A 22,734-nucleotide genomic window follows, 5' to 3' on the forward strand; every position below is an offset into this window, starting at 1 on the left:
TGTTGAGAGACTTTTTAATGAGACTACAAAAACTCTGAACATAAAGAACCATACACAGAAACTCTATGTATTATTTGGTTGAGCCAGCACATTACCTAATATCCAGAAAAAAGTTAATTTAATGATAGTTTGTCATCTAAGGCCCAGCTGATGTAACAGCTTGTCCCAATCACATAGCCATACAGGGTTTGATTTAAAAAAAAGTGTGTGGGAGGTAAGACAGCACTGAAGTACATAAGCAAAACACTAAATTTGCACACCTTCAAAAAAAAAAAATTTTTTTTAAAAAAGTTAGTTTTCAGAAGAGATTTAGAACTTTCTAATATATATATAAAAAAAGTATAAGGCATAATCCCTGCAAAATTGATGTGGCTTCCATTATCCACCTGCCTTTAGGATGCAAGCATGAAGAATGCCTGAATATATTTTTATTTCTTATTTACCTTATTAGTCCATCAAGCCTGATCCTCCCTGGCGAACTACTTGGGGGAACACAAAGAATATGTATTGTCAGTTCTCTTAAATGAAAGGATCAGGTGTTGAAACTCCAGAGACATGCTTTGTCCAAAGTGTTCATTGGGTGTTGGAATTGTGTGTGTTAACAAACCAGTTTTAAAACTGTGATTAAAGTCACTTCTCCTTTACAAAAATTGTTCGGCTTTCACTCAACTTTTGTGATATTCTCCGGTCACCATAATCTTCCAGGGTGGACTTCGCTTGCATTTAGTATTGAAAAAATGTTACAGAAACCACAACAACAAAAAACAGTTCTCTCACCCCTTTTTGGCATTCTTTATACATAATAAAAAAGGCATGAGAGAACATAAGACTTCCATCCTTCCCCCTTTTCCAGGTCACCTTTAACTGCGTTGTAATTAAGTCCGTAATAGGGACTTAGTTTGCAGCGTAGACAGGGCCTAATATGGATTTAGTGATCCCACTGAGATGGTACAGTTAAGGAAAAAAATTCCCCCAGCCCCTTCTCCCAAATTAGGCTTTGCTTGTAGTTTACCTTAAGAGGTCCCACTATCAAGTCAGGCAACTATTCTCATCTTAAAAATAAAAAAAATTAAAAGGTCAAGAGGTCAACATCATTTTATATTTAAGTTAATAAATTTGTGGTTAAGAGTCTACAAGGCATCGTCACTACCCATAATACCTTTCCCATGTTGTACGGGAGGGCTTAAGGGGAGAATATACACAATGGGTAACTGGCATTATACATTCCCCTCTGAAAACAATGGTGGGTGGTTGTTTTTTTAATCTTTAAAGAAGTAATGATATGCAGAGGGGGGGGAGAAAATCAGATACCCTGTAATTTCTAAAAATTCAGATTATGAAGGGGAAGTGGGTATGCTTAAATTATACTAGTATATCAACTGGATTGTCCAGAAAGAAAAATTAGCTTACTACTAGTCAAAGAGTGTTATGACTAAAGTACTTTCCCAATTTCACAACACATTTTAACTTCCCTGAGGATGGGCTTTTTACCTAGTCTTATTTTTAGAAATACACATCATAGCACACATCACATGATGTGATGTAACTGCTAGCAAGAAAATGGCCCAAACTGTTCAAAATGTAGTGGTCAGACAAAAAATCCAAACACACACACACACAGCAATTCCTCACGTACCATGGCCAGTTTTATGGAAAGTTACAATTCTGTTTGCCATTCAGACTGGTGGTGTATATAAGCTCCTATATAAATGAACTGGCCAAATTTTAAATGTATTTAGATTTTATTAGCAGGGGAGACTATGCTCCAATTTAAAAAAAAAAAAAAAAAAAAAAAAAAAGTATTTTGATGACCTTACGGGGGTCCCTTCCAGTTCTATGAGATAAATAAAATATATGGAGATATACTTATTTATTTTATTTCCTAATTTTTTGTAGAAACATGAATGGGCAAATTTGTTACAGAAGATACAAAGAAGTTCCTTTAAAAAGATCCAGACCAAATCTAATGCTAGGCAAACTCTTTGTAATCGAGCACCACAAATGCTCTAAACCTCTTATCATAAACAGACAGTCAAGAACAGAATAGTCTTTAAAAAATGTGAATACACTTACTTATATGCTACTGTTTAGAGAAGAATGAAAAAAAATTTTCACCAATCCAAAATTAAAAATAACCACACACACAACCCAAACTTTCAACTATTGTAGTTTAGTTGATCAAATCCATGTCAGAGAATAGACCACTGTATGGTCTAAATGGGTAAAAGGGAAGGCCTGTACACAAAGCTCTTATAAATAAACCAATTACTGCATTTAAAACCATGAGACGGTGACAGACGTTTACACACATACCCCACTACTACTTTTCATACTTAATTGTGCATTTGGCCCTAATGTTATTGTGAAGGGACAAGCTCCTCATGCAAAATTATGCAAGGTGGAGATTATGCAACTTTCTTCTGTTTACTTGAAAACTCCGTTTTTTGTTTTATTTTTTTCCCCCTTTTTATCTTAAACACCCCTATCACCTTTGGTCTCTTCCAAAGGGATAGCTTTGGGTTGGCTTCCTTGAGAGGACAGGCTTCAGATTAAAGCCAGTATATAATGTTACACACCAAAGCAGCAACACCACACCACAATGACTGCCAGCCACGTGACAGAGATGGCAACACACACGGGCGGGGAGTGTGAATGGAACTGGGGGCGGCAATGCAGGACTCGATTTTGGAACTTTGGGGTCCGCCGCATTCGAATCACCGGGCTAGAAACGTTCCATACGCGGTCGTTCAAGTTTATAAACAAGCCACAAAAGGCTCCAGCCCTTGTGCAAGATTTCAATTTAAAGTGGCGCCATCAAACCAACCTCCTCCCCACCGCCGCCACCACCTCCACGCAATGGATCCGCAGTACTTTGCTAGCCACACGCACTAGGGCAGGGAGTCGAAATACACAGAGACATTAGCACAAGGAGAGATCCCTACAGAGGGAGATTTAACATGCAGGGCTCAGCCAGAGCAGACCAAAATACAGCCACTTCCACCAGGAAGGCACCAAGCACGGCAGCGAAAACAAAGTCAGGCCCCTGCTCTCCCCCACCCTGCCTCCCAGACATGCTCCCCTCCCCCGGAGGAGCCTGGCTGAGAGATCCGCTAGTGACCCCGAGTACTTTACCCGACACACACTCCCAAGAGCCCCGAGCCCGGCCGTGCCTGGCACGGGGAGCGGTGCGGGGCGGGAGCCAGCAGCCGGGCAGAGAAGTTCGGGCTGAGGCCGGGACTGGAAGAAACCCACATCAGACACGTTCAGAGGCGGCGGCGCCGGGCACCGAGGCAGCCGCGGTCGCAGATGGTGAAGGTGGAAGCGAGCCCCCCTTTCTTCCCCTCCCATGCACGCGGCGGGAGCAGCGCAGAGGGAGAAGGAGCCATTTAAAGTTGCCTGGCTCCGCGGGGCCGGCGGTAGTTGCAGTAACAAAGGGGCAGCGGGAGGGAGGGAAGGAAGGAGAAAGGGCAGCGGGCGGAGGGGAGAGGGAGCGGGGCGGCAGCGGCACCTACCACGTGATGGAGCCGAGAGCACAGTCCGGGCGGATTCAGCCCCGCACAAAATGGGCGCAGTTTGCAAACAAGCGCCGACCGAGGGGAGAAGCGGAGCCGCAGCCGGCACAAGCACCGCCAGCCCCGGCTGCAGCCCCGGCTCCCCCCCCGCTCGGGCCCGCTCGGTCTTCCCCGGCGGCGGGGGACGGGGCTCTTCTCTTTCTCCCTCCCCGGGTGCAGAGCGGCGGTGGCGGCTGCAGCCCGGGCTGGGGCGGGGGGAGAAGCTGCCCCCCCACCCCCGGCTCGGGGAGCGCCCTGGAGCCGCCGGCTGCGGGTCCTCGCCTGTCCGCGGGCGCTGGGTCGGACCGGCGGGCGCTCTGTGTCGCTCTCCGCCCGCGGTGCGGCGGCGGAGCGAGCGCGGCGGTGCTTCCCCCCCGCTCCGGGTGAGAGCGGCGGCGGCGCTGCTCGGAAAATGGCGGCCAGGCTCCTTCTCTGCCCTCCCCCTCCCTTTAATCGGAGAATGCACCGGGCGGGGGGAAGGGAAGGGAGGGGAGGCGCAGCGCCCCCGCCGGCCGCCGAGCGCACTGCGCCCGCGCCGCCTGCCCGCAGCCAGGGGGCCCCGCAGAGCCGCCAGGCGGAGTGCGCGGGCAGCGCGCTCCCGAGCCGGCAGCCGCCGCGCGCGGCACTGCGGCGCCGGGCCATGCATCAGCCGCTCGGGCCCGTGGGGCGGTACTGGCGGGGCCGAAGCGGCTGCCTGGCTCCCCGGCCCTGGGCCCCTCCCCGGCCCGTGCACCCAGGAACGACCCCGGGGAGTGTTTGCGGATCACTGTACGGCCTAGCCTGGCCCCGGGCCCGCCGAGCCCAGGGCCTATTGTCCTGCTGGTGCAGTCAGGCGCCACTTACGCTGCCGCGCAAGCGGCTGCGCCCCGGGTAGAGCACCCGCTGGCCGCCAGAGGGCGGGCCTCCAACAGAGTGTGGTTTTTTTACTCCGCATGCGCCGCATGCCCGCCCTGTTCAGAACAGCAGCCCTGAGCAGGGACGGGTCTGCAGGTGACGCAGAGCGTGCTGGGAAGTGTAGTCCTCTCATAACCCCATTCTCTCTTAAGGCATCAGGTCTTTGCAAGCTCAGTTAGAACAGTCCCTGGGTAGCCCAGCCTGTAGCTTATACACACAGTCCCAGGGACACACCGCATGCACTGTTGGCACCAGGGACTCGATAACGACTCCGTCAAGCATTCACCAAAATTATGCACCAACAAGAGCGATGTTTTTAAAAGCAGCAAAGAGTCCTGGGGCACCTTATAGACTAGCAGACGTATTGGAGCATGAGCTTTCGTGGGTGAATACCCACTTCATCAGATGCATGTATTCACCCACTAAAGCTCATGCTCCAATACGTCTGTTAGTCTATAAGGTGCCACAGGACTCTTTGCTGCTTTTACAGATCCAGACTAACACGGCTACCGCTCTGAGATTTTTAAAGACTCTTAATCCATCCCAAAAGAAATTCTTCCTCCAAAGGAGGACTGTAGCAAGGCCAATATGGTACTTCTATAAATACATAGTGTTGAGACACTGCTTGGAACAAGAAATTGAACTTGCAGTTTTCAGCAAAATTCAGAGTCACATGAACCTCTTAGCAGCCTTAATGTTTTAAAACACCCTAAACCAGGGATTGGCAACCTTTGGCCTGTTTGTTTACCTGCTGCGTCCGCAGGTTCGGCCGAACGCGGCTCCCACTGGCCGCAGTTTGCCGCTCCAGGCCAATGGGGGCGGTGGGAAGCAGCGGCCAGCACATCCCTCAGCCTGCACCGCTTACCGCCGCCCCCATTGGCCTGGAGCGGCGAACTGCGGCCAGTGGGAGCCGCGATCGGCCAAACCTGCCGATGCAACAGGTAAACAAACTGGCCCGGCCCCCCAGAGTGCTTACCCTGGCAAGCCGCGTGCCAAAGGTTGCCGATCCTTGCCCTAAACAAATCTACTAATGTGACCACCTGCCTCTGCAGGGATGAATTCCAGGCACCACAACATCATGCTGCAATGCTGGTGCATCAGCATGTAATGACATAACCTTATCAAAATATTAGGACATGGCAACATGTGCCCTGTGACTAAACCATTAAGCACTGTAGAACAGAGAGTCGTTAAAAAAAAGCCATCACAGAAGACCTGCAGTGTGTAACAATTGTTTCCTATAGTAATACAGAAGCTCAAAATAGTGCAGCTTATAAATGTTGCTGAGGTTCAGTCTTAGTTCAATACTGTGTTTTCTGTTGGTATAAAAGAGAGAGGTGTTCCTCGAGTGAGCTAAGCAATTTCAAGCAAAGACTGGTGTGCTGCACAGATGCTGATTCAAATACACATCAGCTGAACCTTAATCACATCAAAATATATCTACTACGTGATACGTTTTTATCTTGATTGAAAGTAAACATGTACTATAGGAAACAACACTATACAACTACCTTAAAAATTGCACAGCAGGCAAAAATGAACTACTGCAACAAAACCCTTCTTACTTAGTTCTGCAAAAGTAAGTGCAGCAGTCCTGAAAGGCATATTAGAGATTTTTTTTTTTTTTTTTGGTGAGAACTTATTCAAAGCTTATTTAAACAGTTTCCTATTTAAGGGAAGGGAGGGAGATTTCTCTAGAACAGAATTTGGACAGTGTCACTTTGTCACGTCAGAGAGAGAGAGAGAGAGAGAGTGAGTGTGTGTGTGTGTGTGTGTGTATTAGTGGGAGTGAGAATAATACATTTAAAAAACAGAAAAGGGCACAATATTAAACTTAGAAGAAAGGCAATAGTTAAAAATAGGAAAACAACATTTTCAAAAGGCATGGTTAAAAAATAGAAAAGGGAACAAAAGCTAAAATTAGTAAAGAGGTTTATTTTAAAAACAAACAACCTCAGTAGAGGGGCAGCTGGGGAGAGTGTTATATAGTTTAAATGACAGGTCTCTTAAATGCCATATTTATCACCCAGACTATTTTCTTTATGCATTGTTTCCTTCATGTGTCTCACCCCCCCCCCCCCTTTTTGTCTGCTGTCTTTATAAAAAGTCTATACACTTCAGGGCAGAGACTCTTACTTCCTATATTTTTGTACAGCATCTACCACATGTCTGATATTTTAATAAAACGTTAGGTTTAGAAACTGGCTAATCCTTTGGGCCTTATTACTTTAATCATATCCACACAGGTACACTCTTCCGCCCGCATGAAGTCCCAATGACTTCAGTGAGGCTCCACATAGGTGCAAGGGCCTGCCCATGTGGCTCTGATTGAAGGAATGAGACCTTTGTGTTTAACTCCTTAAATGTGACCCAAAAAGGGGAAAAAATGGATTTTCCCTCCCATCCCCATCCTTTTACATGTTATGTCCAAGGAAAGCCTTATTTTATTTTTAAATCCCTGCTGGTTTTTACATGATATTCAGGTCTTGTCCCTATAGTGTCTTCCAGGAAAAAAAATAGGCAGACAACTGATAAACTAGTTGTACTATCACAATTATTAAGGAAGTGAAAGCTGAGTGACAGAGGAAATTATTTTTAGTCACTGTTTAAAACTTGGGGGAGGAGCTGAGCTTGTTTAGTTTTGATACCACTTATTTAGTTCAAATGCCTGCCAAACAGTTGGAATTAAGTTCTTTTAAAGATTCAGTACCCGACCTTTCAATTAAGGAAAGAAAAAGCTCCTCAGGTCTTTGAATTTCCAAGAGATGTCCAGCAGAAACAGGAAAAACAAAGACTTGATATTCCTGAAATCACTATCTGGTGTTCTATTAATTTCTTAAACACTACAATAATAAAAACATAAAAGAATACAATAATCTCTTGGGGGGGGCAGGAATGGGGGAGAATAGGTAACTTAAAAAATGTAGTTTCCTGCGTTTCAGATGAACTGCCGGGGAGGGGAAGGGGTTGGCTGTGTAAAAAGCTTCAGGGTGCTAGGAAACAGGACCATGACTCTTGGAATGAGCCAATTTTAACCCATCTCTGCTGTCTCTGGAGCCCCCATTCCATCCATGCCTGAAGCATCCTGTCACTATTCTTTGCTGGCTCCCATATTGTGCTTCAGGCCAGGAAGTGGAATACATCAGCATCTGAAGCGAGGGGTGGGAGCAACCTTTGGAGAGAAGGCTGTCAGCAGAGTTAAGTGAGAAGCAGGTATCTACCCTTTGCGGAGTACTTCTTTTAGTATCTAAAAAGTGGGACTAGGGGTCACGTAAGAGACATGGAAGGGAGGCGAGTCAGGGGCTAAATTTAACTCCGCTTCGAACTTTCAGAATGAATCTGTTTCAGCTGAGGATTCTAAGGGCCAATTCCTGCATTTACATCTTTCACACTTTTATAATGAGTTAATGCTAGAAGGACCAGACTCTTAGAAACATATTTTACAGGTCTGATTCTCAATTACACTGCTAGATTATTTGGCCTTATGTGGGGAAACCCTCTTCTGCTCCTGTTGCAAATGAAATACCCACTGCTAGAGCAGTGTAGAGGGGCCTTAATGCAAAATGAGAATCAGGTCGTGTGTGTTGTATAACTACACTGCAAAATCCACTACCATATGGGCCACTACAACAGCCCCCTGCACTGCACAAATAAGGTACCCTGCTAGTATGCAACTAAACCCTGATACTGAAAACATTTATATACATGCTTAACTTTAATGTGGCCTTCAATGGGGCTTCTCACATGCTTAACTTTCAACATTAAGAAATCACAGGATCCGGATCCTAGTGCATATTTTCATTTGCAGTGAACCCTGTATCGTAATTACGATACCACTAGCTGTGGAGCAGATGGAACTCCAGAACCCATCAAGAGACAGCGGGTTATACAGAAATTAGCTTGGGACCAATAATCACACTCTTAAGTTATACTCTGGACTCCACCACTGATTCACTACCCTATCCTACTTTACCTCTCTGCATCTCAGTTTCCCCATCTGCAAGTTGATTATACTTAGCTACCTCACAGGACAGTTGGGAGCGAATGACTATACAGTGCTTGACATGTTCAAAGCACTGTACAAGTGCTAATTATCAATGATGCTTCTTAAATGAGCAGATGGGTCATTAGTGAGCAATCAGAAGAACCCTTTTTCTGAGGCCTGGTCTACACACAGATTTTGTACTGGTAAAACTATTTCAGTTAGGGGTGTGATTTTTTTACCACCACATAGTTATACCAGTGTGACCCCTACCATAGATGCAGTATAAAAAAAAAAAGTAACCTTAACAGGGGATTAGTTGTTGAGGACACAAAAAATTACAAGAGGGAAATCAGTGGGAGAATCTACTCAACACTGTAGCTGTCTATACACAAATGCAAGGAAGACCTGGAAGTATTAGTACATATGATAAATTATGACTTAACTGGCATCACAGAGGCTTGGTGAGATAAGTCTCATGACTGGAATACCGGTATAGAGGTATACAGCTTCTTCAGGAAGGAAAGGCAGGGTAAAAGGGAGGAGGTATGCATTATACATCAAGAATATATATACTTGTTCTGAGGTCCAAAAGAAGGTGGCGGCAGACCAATTGAAAATCTGAGTAAAGAGAAATGGAGTAAAAAATAGGGGTGGTGTCATGGTAGGGGACTACTAAAGGCCACCAAATCAGGAAGAGGAGGTGGATGAGGCATTTCTAGAACAAACTACAGAAATATCCAAAACACACAACCTGGTAGTAATGGGGGGGGGGGGGGAGGGAAGAGAAGGACTTTAATTACCCAAACATCTGTTGGAAAAGTAATATGTCAAAACACAAATTTTCCAGCAAGTTCTTGGAATGTACTGGGGACAGCTTTTTATTCCAGGAAGTGGAGAAAGGAACCAGGGGGACAGCCATTTTAGACTTGAATCTGACCAGTGGGGAGGAATTGCTAGAAAATCTGAAGACGGAAGGCAATTTGGATGAAAGTGATCATGAAAATCTTAATTCTAAGGAAAGGAAGGAGTGAGAATAACAGAATAAGGATAATGGACTTTAAAAAAAGCAGACTTTAATACAATCAGGGAGCAGGTAGGTAAGGTCCCATGGGAAGAAAATCTAAGGAGTTCAGGAGAGTTGGAAGGAGATAATATTAAAGGCACAACTGCAAACTACCCCAATGCAAAGGAAAGATAGAAAGAATAATAGTAAGAAGCCAATATGACTCCATCAGGGCTCTTTAGGACTTGAAAATCTAAAGTGAATCGTACCAAAAGTGGAAACATGAACATATTGTTAAGGAGGGATACAAAAAAATAGCACAAACATTCAGGGACAAAATCAGAAAAGCTATGGCACAACATGAGTTATACCTAGCAAGGGACACAAAAGGCAATAAGAAGAGGTTCTTCAAATACATTAGGAGCAAGACAAAGACAAAGGAAAGTATAAGTCCTCAACTTAACTGGGAAGAAGAGCTAATAACTGGTGATATCCATAAAGCTGAGGTGTTTCATGTCTATTTTGTTTCAGTCTTCACTCAAAGGAGTAGAGGTGACCAGATGCTTGACAAAATTAATACTAACAAGGGGGAAGGAATGCAAACCAAAATAGGGAAAGAACAGGTTAAATAATATTTAGATACGTTAGATGTATTCAAGTCGGCAGGGCCTTCTGAAATTCACCCTACAGAACTTAACGAACCAGCAAAAACGATCTTTGACAACTCCTGGAGGACAGGTGAAGTCCCAGAATACTGGAGAAGGGGAATTTTTAGTCTTGAGAAAAGAAGACTAAAATGGGACCTGGTAACAGTCTGCAAATATGTTAAGGGCTGTTAAAGGAAAGTGGATCAATTGTTCTCCAGGTCCAGTGAAGGTAGATACAGAAGTAACAGACTTAATCTCCAGCAACAGAGATTTAGTTTAGATATTAGGGCAAACTTAACTATAAGGGTAGTTAAGCTTGGAATAGGTTTCCAAGGGAGGTTGTGGAATCCCCATCACTGGAGGTTTTAAAAAATGACTAGGACAAACATCTGTAATAGGTTGGTCTAGGTTTACCTGACCTTACACAGTGCAGGGTGCTGGACTTGATTACTTCTCAAGGTCCCTTCCAGCCCTACATTTATGTGATTTTATAACCAGCATAAAAGGTGCCTTATAACATATAGCTTATTCCTATTCCTGTACAGTAGGGGTGAGGAACCTTTTTTCTAGCAGGGGCCATTGACGCATATCACAAATCAGTCGGGGGCCACACACAGCCCCACGAGGAGTGGGGGCGCGGAGGCTTGGGGCTCCCCCCCCCCCGCAGAGGAGTGAGCCAGTGCTCACGGCTCCAGCCCTGCAGGGGGGCACAGAGGCTTGGGACTTCCCTAGGTTCTGGTGGGCGGGGGGGGTGGGGAGGCAGAAATGAGTTCAGGGTGTGGGAGGGGGCTCTGGGTTGGGGACAAGGGGTTTGGGGTGCATGAGCAGGCTCAGGGCTGGGGCCGGGGATTGGGGTGCAGCTCCAACTGGGGGTATGGGCTCTGGGGTGGGGCCAGTGATGGAACAGGGAGTTGGGGTGCAGGAGGAGGTCTGGGTGCAAGCTCTGGGTGGGAGCTTGGGTGCAGGACGGGGCTCCTGGCTGAGATAGGGGGTTAGGGTGCAGGAGACGGTGTGGGGGTGCAGGCTCCGGCCAGGAAGCGCTTACCTCAGGCGGCTCCCGGTTGGCAGCACAGTAGGGCTAAGGCAGGCTCCCTGCCTGCCCTGGCTCTGTGCTGCTCTGCTTCCTGAGGTGGCTGGCATGTCCAGCCCCTAGGCAGAGGGACCAGGCGGCTCTGCGTGGTGCGTGCTGGCGCCGCCCCTGCAGCTCCCATTGGCCACGGTTCCCGGCTAATGGGAGCTGCGGAGCCAGCGCTGGGGGTAGCACGCAGAGCTTCCCTGATCACCCCTCCGCTTAGGGGCCGCAGGCACATGGTGGCGAACCGGCGCTCACAGCTCCAGCCCTAGCCCCGCGGGGGTGGATGCCGAGGCTCGGGGCATCCAGCCCTCGGCGCAGAGACTTGCCGCAGGCCGGATGAAAAGAAGCAGCGGGCCGGATCCAGCCCGTGGGCCGGAGATTCCCCACCCCTGCTGTACAGGAATTAATTATACCAATATAAGCACTTTTTATACTGGTTAACTGCACCCACACGAAGGGATTGTACCACTTTAACCACATTGCAGTACTAATACTACTACTAACACACTGGTTGAGGTAAAGCAGTACAACTTTAATGTTTTAACAAGGCCTGAATGTACTGCTTCCAGGTAGCAAGGGCAAGACACTGGTGATTTTCTTTTTTTAATGAGTCCTACCTTGGGTCTGCCCATCAATGCTGTTAGTTATGGAAGTCATAGATTATGCATCTTCCTAATTTTTTCAGGACATTTTGCTACATGATCCAATTGCCAGCCCTAATGCAGGGACTGAAGATCCACTGCTTCTTTTAGTGGCCAAGATAAGGCCCTGAGCCAGCAAAGTGGGAAAGTCAGTGATCTTTCTTAACTTATCTGGCTGGGAGCTCCATAGTCTTGGTCCTGCTCCTGTGAAGGTACGGTCTCTTGTGGTCATAAGTCCCCCATTTTGTTTGACAGTTTCATTGTTCCAGTGGAACATATCTGTCATTAGAGGTCATGGAGGAAGAGACAGCCTCTAAAGTAGCTAGGACCACATCCATGACCGTGAAAATCAGTCCAGTGTCCTTGAACTGTACTCTGTATTTAAACAATGGGAAGCCAGTACGAAGAACAGCATATCAGGGTGATGTGTCCTCAACAGTGTTGGATCAGGTACATACCTGGACTATGCAAGAGCTATACTGGCTTCCTACGGGTAATATGAAAAAAAATTGTTGGTGAGATAAGGTCAGATGATAGCAGCAGTGTTCACACTGGATCTATTTCCCTTTGGTCCAAAAAAACCTGCCCTTTAGAATAGCAGGGTACTGAACCAAGATAGGATTTTACAATGGCAGAAGCATCCTTGGCCACATAAAAAACACCACACACACAATCTGGGCTTTAGATCAGCACAAAAGCAGAAGAGGCAGAAGTCTCCTACCAATGATAATGGTTCCAGTAGCAGTATGTGTTCAGACATAAGCACCATGGAAACAGAAGGACATCTTGACAGACAGAATCATTGAAGAAACAGGGAATATTTCTCATAGCAATGAGGAGAAAAAGGATGAAGGTTTCCAATCTTCTCTACATTCTGCCTTGGAAGAGTTTTTTACTAAACTGAAAGACCTAACTGATAATCAAGATTTCTAGTTCCATGCCTCCAGATAGCCCATGTCTAAATCTTGCCCCTTCTTGCTGCACATCTCACCATCTTTCCTCTGTCCACACAGCTAAAACACTGGCTCAGGCCTTCATCTCCCATATTAAGTACTGTAACTTTGGCCTTGACAAATATTTTACCACACCATCACCTCTCCATTATATCCATTTAAAATGCTGCTGCAAAAACCATTTGAATTCAGACCTCGACTCCCTTTGCACCCTCCACCACAACATTCAACACAAGCTACTTGTCTTTTCTTTTAAAGCACTTCACAGCTTACCCTCACCTTCCCTATCAGCTCATATATTCTGTTGGACAGTTGACCCCTGCCCTCATTCAACCAATACCAGCCTATATAGCTCATGAATCCAGTTTTTCCTCAAACATCTTCATGTTTTCTCCGATGCCTTCCCTTAAGCACAGGAAGAGCTCCCTGTAAAAATCTGCAGAGCCACTACATTAGCCTCCTTTGAATTTCTTAAAACCCTCCCCTGTTGTGATGCTTACCAAACACTCAAAAATGGTTAGGCAACTAGTATGCTGACTGCTGCTTATTACACTCATTATAATTACCTTGTGTTCCCCACATCAGATTGTTGCCTTCACCTATTCTCATTGTACTTAGATTGTAAGTTCTTTGGGACAAAGATAGTCTTGTTATATGCATGTACAGTGCATAAAGTAATAGAGTCCCCAATTCTAAGTGCTATTGCAATACAAGTTATGCTTATATAGGAAACTCAGGTATATGGAGAGACTCCTAACCTTGCAAAGAAAACTGTAAGGTTGAGAAACAAGCAGAAGTTAATAAGAACAGGGGTTACAGAAGAAAACTGAATTACAGAACTCCCTGGAAACACTCCACTTTCTAATCCAACTTTAATTTCTGCATACTGGCTTCCAGGTTTATTAGATATTCCAACAACAGAAAAAAAGGCATGTTCAAGAGTAAAAGGGCACACTATCCTAAACACAGAACTGTGAGACCTTTGTCTGGTTCCACAACTATAAATATAGACAAACTGCAGCTAAAACAGATCCATCACACAGTGGCAAGATCATTGATTTCAAATATTTTTCTAAAACATTACAACAGGCTCTCCTTGGGCCTCTCAGATCATTGGATAAGTTTTGAGTTGCTTAACAGAGTCAAGAAGGAAGAGTAAATTCCTCATGCAAAAAGCTACATAGTCCAACTGAAAAGTAATACTTTTCGTTAAAAAAAGCAAACACTTTTAGTGACTAAGTTGGTTAATTTGATGCTGAAGTTTACAATTAAAAAAAATCCACTGCTTGTTCCTATATTCAAGGAAGGTCTACAATTTAAAAAACTATTTGGGAATTTAAGTAAATAAAAAAAAAAGTTAAAATTGTCAAAACATGAGGGGAATGATTTTAACTTCTGTCCCTGGAAGGCATAAGCCCCTTCCCACTATTGCACCCATTTGTGGAATATGGATAAGTACATCTTCCTACAGGGGATGGTACAGGTAGATACAGGAAGTAGTATCTACTCATAGTCCACAAACTACTGACGATCCTGAAATTATCAGACCAACTGGAACACACAGTGTTGACTTTTACGGCACAGTTTAAGGCTAATGGACACAGTTCACCTCGGTCTTGGCCTTGCACCTTGTATCATAATATACACTGATGCTAAATGGTTATACAATGCTATCAAATCAAAACAGTAGTATTTTACATTAGTTTTGCACAGATGTGACTGCACACAAGGTGGAGGACAGCACAGACCAGTGGTTATCAAACTGCGGGTTGTGACCCAGTACTGGGTCGCGGAACGCAAGGCATTGGGTTGCAGCAGCTCTAGTCAGCACCGCCGACCGGGCTGTTAAAAGTCCTGTCGGCAGTGCTGCCCGGATAAGGCAGGCTAGTTCCTACCTGTTCTGACACTGTGCTGCGCCCCGGAAGCGGCCAGCAGCAGGTTCGGCTCCTAGGCGGGGGGGGGCCACGGGGCTCCGCGTGCTGCCCCTGCCCCGAGCACCAGCTCCACATTCCCATTGGCTCCCTGCCAATGGGCCAGCCAATGGGAGCTGGGGGGGGGATGACAGTGCCAGCCGCTTGCACGCCTCCACCTAGGAGCCAGACATGCTGCTGGCCACTTTCAGAGCACAGCGCAGTCCCAGGACAGGCAGGAAGCCTGCCTTAGCACCCCCGCTGCACCACTGCCCCAGCTCCGTTGGATCACAGGCATCAACAATTTTCTTCAACTGGATCGCCAGAAAAAAAGTTTGAAAACCACTGGCATAGACTCAGACCCCATCAATTTACTCAGGCTTTTGCCTAAGAAGCATGATGATGGAATGAGTTATGGGAATGTTTCTTAAGAAGCTTAAATTGATGCTGGTCAACATGTTGATTTTATATTGAGGGCTGTTCATGATCCCCGAGATTGATGCAAGTCTTAAAGGAATAAAATAAAATTTATAAATAAAACTAACATGTATCATCTTAGCAAAACTGGCATAGCTCAAGCTGTAACTTTATTGCTTTAATTGCTAATTATGAGGAGTTATTTCACTTTTGTCTGAAGAAGAGGAAAACACATGAAGAGGGAAATGTAATCCTGCACCAAATGTAAAGCCATTGCCATCTGGGACACCAGAAAGGTGAAGGCTAGCTGTGTTATGGGAATGATGCTTTCAGTTTTTAAGGGTGGATCTACACTAGGAACTTTTGTATTCTTTCTTTAGCACCAGTGCAGCTCCACTGATGTTGACAATGGTGGAAGTATTAGCGTAGACATCAGGCAGGCATTTTAACCACGATGTTGCCTAATCCTGTTCTGTAGAGTAAAATGATACAGTGGTAAACGTATCTGCATCCATTCTACACAAGTGCTTCCACTTCTGGTCGCAACAGTGGAGTTGCACATGTGCTAGAAAACATATAAAAGGTTTAGAAGCATTAGCTAGTTGTTAACAGGAATGGAGTATATTTCATCTGTTAAAAGAAAGTGCCTGGAGTAGCCAGCCCAAAAGGAAAAAGAGTAGCTGAAAGTCTTCCGATACTTCTTTATCCTTACCAAAAGGAGACCACAGCCCCTGTCTCAGGCTCATAGCAACATTTGTTTTTTTTTACTGATTTGACTTTCTACAAATACTGTCTTTTGCTTTTTCTCATCTTCTGAGGCAACAGAAAATCTGGGAATTTCAAGACAGTGACAGCCTTCAGTGGTTAATAAAGATTCATATGTTAAAAGTCTTCCCTGTTTTACTAGCAACCCCTTAGATTAACAACAATAGTTGTAAAAGTCTGTTACTTTTCACAATTGATGCTGTTGGTTTACTTTTTGCAGGTCACGCTGATTAAACAATAAAACTAAACTGGCCAATTTCACTGTTTTTCCATCAGTTTCCACTTCCTAGTCTTCTGCCCTATTAACCTGCATCTCTCTCCCACCCGCACCCACAATTTGTTCTTTCTGCTGCTGCTCTTGGGAGTCAGGGACAAGACACTCAAGTTCTGTGTGACTAAATCTCCCTCCTGAGGTCATGTGTGTGTATGAACTATAAGAAATCTCACATAAGGAGCTACACTAGACTTGACGCTGTGCTTAAGGATGACCTCATCTTCTGCACTCACATTTGCATTATATGCAATGATTTCGCATTAATCTGTGATATCTCAATACAAGTTTAGGGAAACCTATCATTTATTGAGGGAATAAAGCAATAATGACAAGACACGAAAGCTTTATCAGACACCAACTAGCTGAGAACTAGAACTATTAGCCAGCGGCAACACAAAAGATGAGTGGGTGCAGGGACACCGCTTCCCCCCAGTAAAGTGCAAGGATATCCCCTTGGTGAAGCCGAGCCCTGTTCCAAAAATGCTGGGAATGTGCTGAAAGTCCTAACAAGATGCTGTGCCTGTATCCTTCTTGAAGAGCTATATTTTTATCATTATCAAATGCTTACTAGCCAGAGTCTTGGTCTAGTGTGGATGCATGCAAAATTTTGGGCATGTTTTGGGCCCCACACTACAAGAAGGATGTGGAAAAATTGGAAAGTATACAACGGAGGGCAACAAAAATGATTAGGGGGCTGGAGCACATGACTTATGAGGAGAGGCTGAGGGAACTGGGATTGTTTAGTCTGCAGAAGAGAAGAATGAAGGGGGATTTGATAGCTGCTTTCAACTATACCTCTACCCCATATGACGCGACCCGATTATAACATGAATTTGGATATAACGCGGTGGAGCGGGGCTGCGCGCTCCGGCGGATCAAAGCAAGTTCGAGATAACGTGGTCAGATTTTTTTCTTTTTTTTGGCTCCCGAGGACAGCGTTGTATCTGGGTAGAGGTGTACCTGAAAGGGGGCTCCAAAGAGGATGAATCTAGACTGTTCTCAGTGGTACCAGATGACAGAACAAGGAGCAATGGTCTCAAGTTGCAGTGGGGGAGGTTTAGGTTGGATATTAGGAAAAACTTTTTCACTAGGAGGGTGGTGAAGCACTGGAATGGGTTACCTAGGGAGGTGGTAGAATCTCCTTCCTTAGAGGTTTTTAAGGTCAGGCTTGACAAAGCCCTGGCTGGGATGATTTAGTTGGGGATTGGTCCTGCTTTGAGCAGGGGGTTGGACTAGATGACCTCCTGAGGTCCCTTCCAACCCTGATATTCTATGATTCTAGGATGTGAACCACTTGCTTCAAACACATCCTCTCACCCAGACCTTTCTGACTACTGGAAGGCAGAAGAAATTAATTCTCTCCTTCTTACACCTACCCCAGAGCCTCATGATTCTAGCGAAGGGAGGTTGCCTTCATTACTCTATCCTTTCCATAGCCTCCATTTTTTGGTTCTCTCTCTGCCACCAAGAACAGCTCAGGTTACTTAACTCTGGTGCTATTTAATAACTTTTCCAAGCTGCAGCATGAAGCTGACATGGTTTGTCCATTTCACTGAGGCCTACTGGGCCCTGAATATCAGCAATTAAACTGACCAGAATCTTCTCATATTACATCACACTCAAGACATAAGGCTGACTACATTTAATTTTATAAGGTGTTCCAGGATATCTGTATATAGGCATCACAGTGCATTAAATACCTATGGCAAACTCTTACCTAGTTTTCAATATATTTTTCAGACACATCTAGGCCTGCTTTTCATAGGTGCTGGTCACCTATAGCTCCCATCAACAGAAGTTACAGGAGCACAGCACCTTGGGAGTGGGGGTGGAGGAGGGAGGGAAATCACACTGCTAAAATGTAGCGGCAACCTCCAAAAACTTGAGAGAACTAAAATACACCTCTACCCCAATATAACGCTGTCCTCGGGAGCCAAAAAAATCTTACCGCGTTATAGGTGAAACCACGTTGTATCGAACTTGCTTTGATCCGCCGGAGCGTGCAGCCCCGCCCCCCCGGAGCGCTGCTTTACCGCGTTATATCCAAATTTGTGTTATATCGGGTCATGTTATATCGGGGTAGAGGTGTAAATAGTATTAGGGTTTTATGTTGTGTATATATTTACAACATCAACAACAGCATAGGAGTCTATACTGTTATGCTGACCAGCTGGTGATCAATCACTAGTGTAGACTTGTCTAAATAGCCATATGAATGGATAAACTAACTATTTTACTGTAACAGAACTTGTTATAAATTCCACCCTATGCAATTCCACTGAAGGCAGGGTCATTCATTTGTTGGCTTTCATGACAACTAAGAAAAATGCTTAGTATGGGGAAGGATTGGGACCCTTTCTCCTTTTATGACTGTTGCCCTTTTTGATTTTTATTAAATGCATACAACTTGGCCAAACACATTGTAATCCTTACATTATAATAATCAAAACTACTAATATAATGCTTTACTTTTTCAAAGCGGTGTACAAATATCAACTAATTCTCACAACCCCTTTTTCAGGCACATCAGTATTATCCTCATTTTACAGATGGAGAAAACAAGGCACAGAGAGGTGAAGTGACTTACCCATCCCAAACAGTGACTCAGCAGAAGACTAAGGATTAGAATTTTAGATTTCCTGGACCAATGCTGAGTACATTAGATCATGCTGACAGGCATATGCAAAACTCTGTGGGAATTACAAGCACGTGTAACAATACCAGGATCCGTGTCAGCAGAGCAAAGAGAATATGACAGCCATATACAAGCATTTGAGGGGCGTACACAACAAGGAAAGATATATTATTTTGGGGAGAATCAAGTAGGAACCTAGGACCAGTGGGATAAATCTAAAGAGGCAAAAAAAAAAAAAGGTTGAATATCAGGAAACATTTCCTAACAGTGAAATCAGTCAGACTGAAGCAGTGGAAGCTCCATTTAATAAGTCAATTAAAACTAGGATGAACAAAGCATTAGACAGAATATCTTAAGGATCAATCCTGCACTAAGTGGAGTGATGGGGGCTGTATTAGAATAAACAAGATGGGACTCAGTAGATGTGCTCCATTCCCCTGCAGTCTTTATTATTTCTAAAATGTTTCAAATGTCCCAGCAATATTCTGCCTATGTATAAAGTGTTCACCTCATCAAGCCCTATCAAGTGTTTACAAAAGACAAAGAAAATCAAAAGACTTGGTAGTAGCAGGTTATAACTTCATACAGTGGGAGTGGCGTTGGCAATATGGAAACACTGTGTCAATTTTAATGCATTTGGCCATCTCCAGATTGATAAGCAGGACAGAAAATCTGGTTTTTCAGACTGAGTTGATTTACACTCTGGAAAATAATTTCTACTAATTCTGTAAAATTATTAAAAATATTAAGGAAGTGATTGCAAGGATATTTGGGTCCCACATTTTCAGCCGGGACTACCTAACTACTACTTTACAACATACAGTGACCATCCAAATACGCTATGCTTAGTTCATAGTGTCAACAGTTGATATAGCATTTCTGGTACCATGCTGAGTGATCCTGAAATACTTAACTAAAATTATAGTTATTAATAGTTTTTTAAAATATTACATTCACACTTAAAAAATACACACACACACACACACAGCTAAAATAAAATAAAACACCAGAAGTTATTGCATTTTTCCAATTTTAGACAAATGATTTTCTTCCTCAAAAAGAGATCAAATCTAGATATGGAAAGTTAACTTTTGTTTGAGCTATATTCCTGGATCTCCATTTTCTGGCTAAATATTTCTCATGGAAGTGACAGAGGGGTCCTGTTTTTTAAACCTTTCCTGAGAATAAACAGCGCCATCAGAATTCTAAACAAAGACTTCAGATACCATGGTGCTTTTCACAATTCAGGCATTTCTGTATTGAGTACAACTCTGAAAAAAATGTACCATTATAAAAATGAAGAGATGGCAGGACCTACCTTGCAGGACATCTTGATAGAATCCATAGTGTCTGGAGCAGTTCAGAAGGGACTCTTAATCTTTCCAGATCCAACCACGTTCTAGTAGTTCTGCAAATCTTTCTTATTTGAAGAAGTGGGAATCTGGTATCTGTAACAAAAACAAATTAATTAGGTGAAAGAAATATAGCTCACGAACAACTTGCCTTGGGGGCGGAGAGAATAATCAGGATTTAGGAAGAAATAGATTTATCATCACCACCTTACCCCAGAAAGGAAGACTATAGAGCAAACACACAAAGCAAACTGTGTAAAGAATTATACTTGGAAAACTAGACACAACTCTGTAAACTTCCGGAGGACAAAACAGTTGGAAAATACAGACAAAAATCTGCACACCATATAGATTAATGATTCAGGTAAAGAGATCAAAGTAATGTAAAAATTTATGGTATTTAAGCACCTAACTCCCTTAGGCTCTTATGAAAATCCCATTTTAGGAAATTCCCTCCATGTTAAATTACACCTTAATCACTTAATTTCATATCACATTTACGAATGCCTGCCACCCACTGAAATACATTTATTTTTCAGGATAAGGACTTCGCGGGTGGGGGAGGGCAATAGTTTACAACAACAACAACAAAGTCATATGGTTATTTCTGATGTGGTTTTGTTTGTTTGAAATCGTTCTAGAAACCCACCTTGAGAGTCTGGAATTTGCCATTTTTAAAAATGTTTGGATAAAATGGAGGACTGTAAAAATGGGGGGGGGGTGAAATCTACAACTATTTTCTACCTCATTTCCTACAATTTAGTATCTGAAGTCTTTACAGACTCTATGCCAGGTTTGCTTCTGTGGCGCTTTGCCATGTTAGTGCCAGAGCCTCCTTCTCGCCTTCTTTTGCTCCTGTAAATTCCTTGGGGATCGTTGGGATTTTGCACGTCTGTGGTCATTTTGTTTCCTTAACACAAGTAAACAAACAAAACCTAAACGCCCGACGAGAAGCCACAACGGATGAATAGCCTGAAAACTCAAATGCACGGTTCAGCTCGGGAGTTATAAACTGTCCTTGCGCCAGGCACTTGAACCCCTCTTCAAATACGACGCTAACCCAGAGCCTGTCTAAACCCCCCAGCCCCCTCCTGTGTCTCCGACCTGCACGGAGGCGATCCGGGATCTCAGCCGGCGGCTGGCCCAGGTTCGATCTCATTCCCGGCCCACCCTGCGGATGCCCCCTGCCCGATACCCCAGCCCTGCTCCAGCAGCTCCCAGCATTTGGCCTGCTCGTTTAGCCATCACCATTGTTGCAAATGCAACAAAATATCTCTTCGTTTTGCGTGTAACCGAGCAGCTGCAGATCTCTCCCTTGGGATGTGCGTGCAATGTCTGGGTTCTCCCCCCCCCCCCCCCAAACTCACTTTCTGGCTGTGCAATAATCATTCCTCCTTCTCCCCCCTCCCCCCGCCTTGGCCTGGTGAATTAGCTCTCAGCACTCGCTCCTCTCTGCCTGCCTGGAACAGGCACCGCCGCTCGGCTCAGGGCAGAGCAGCAGGAATCAGAGGCGATCAGACAAAGTTCTGGCCCTCCCCCCACCCCCAGCCCCCCTGACTCCTCATACAAAGTTGCAGGACTGGGGCTCCTAGCACTACTTGGCCTGTTGTCTAGGGCAGCACCATAGGGGGTGATCGGTCCCTCTGCCAGCCACACGCTCCCTCTCTCCCGGCAACATGCACTTGCAAAGCCACAGACCCCCCACTGCCTTGCACCGCAACCCCTCTGCCTGCCCTGCCCAGTGATCCCCGGCCCGTCGCTTCACAGCCCCCTTCCCCGATTGCACCCGCTCCAGCTTCTGCTCCCACATCCCAGCACCTACCTGCACAGCTCAACCAGCCTTGAAGTGGGGATCTTCCGCCCTCCTCCCTTCCCATTGGCCGTGGGGAGGGCATGTGCCGGTGTGGTTGGACGAGGGGGTGTCAGTCAGAAGCAGGGGGTGGGGCGGGAGGGGTGATTGATGCTGGTGTCTCGGCTTGTCCCTGCCTCTGCTTGTGTTTCCCGGAGATGTTGGAAGGAGGGGGAGGGCTGCATGGGGCAGCCAGGCAGGGCCCATCACCTGGATCAGCCCCCCCCCCTCCAACTCACTCACCCTCATGCTTGAATTAGATAAGGGGCAAACTACACCGCTGACCCTCGCCCCACAGTGCTGTGAATGCAGATACTGTGTGAAATGGGGAGGGGGGAGTAAATGCCCCTGTCATGCAGAAGGATGGCAAGAAAGGGGGGATCCTGTTGCTCTCAGCATTGTCAGCTTCTGAACCACATTTGCCTCAGAGTCAGAGACCTCTGAAGACAAAATGTCTCTGATATTTTTGGAGCTGAGATTGGGTTTGATAAACACCAGTATATGCCATCACACCACTTCAGGGCCCAAAGGGGGAAGGAAAATCTGGGGAGTGCCTGTAATGTTACAGCACACAGCTCTGAGCTGGGGAACACAGAGAAGAGGGAGATGGAAAAGCAGGAGGATTCCTGCAGTTAGGGTGACCATGTGTCCCTGAATATTTTTCAGCATCTGTCCCTGTTGGTTTTACAAGAAAATCAAAAGCGTTTTTTCCTGTTGTTGGCACATAACCTGTTAGCAATTCCCCCAAAGACTGTCCCCCTGAAGAAACTACTAGCTGAGCCA

General features: G+C 45.2%; 1 protein-coding gene across 1 annotated transcript in view; it reads right to left on the reverse strand.

The window, feature by feature from the left end:
• KANSL1 (KAT8 regulatory NSL complex subunit 1) overlaps positions 1-21,961 on the reverse strand; it is a 185,620-nt gene extending 163,659 nt beyond the window's left edge. Inside the window, exons 1-2 of the mRNA XM_065422791.1 lie at positions 21,925-21,961; positions 20,069-20,198 (exon numbers count right to left, since the gene is read on the reverse strand). The gene's annotated coding sequence lies outside the window, so the exon portion shown is untranslated. The remainder of the gene's footprint in view (positions 1-20,068; positions 20,199-21,924) is intronic.
• Between the last annotated feature and the right edge of the window lie 773 nt (positions 21,962-22,734).

This window comes from Emys orbicularis, chromosome 25, assembly GCF_028017835.1.
Source record: "Emys orbicularis isolate rEmyOrb1 chromosome 25, rEmyOrb1.hap1, whole genome shotgun sequence".
In the NCBI taxonomy this organism is placed as follows: domain Eukaryota; kingdom Metazoa; phylum Chordata; order Testudines; family Emydidae; genus Emys; species Emys orbicularis.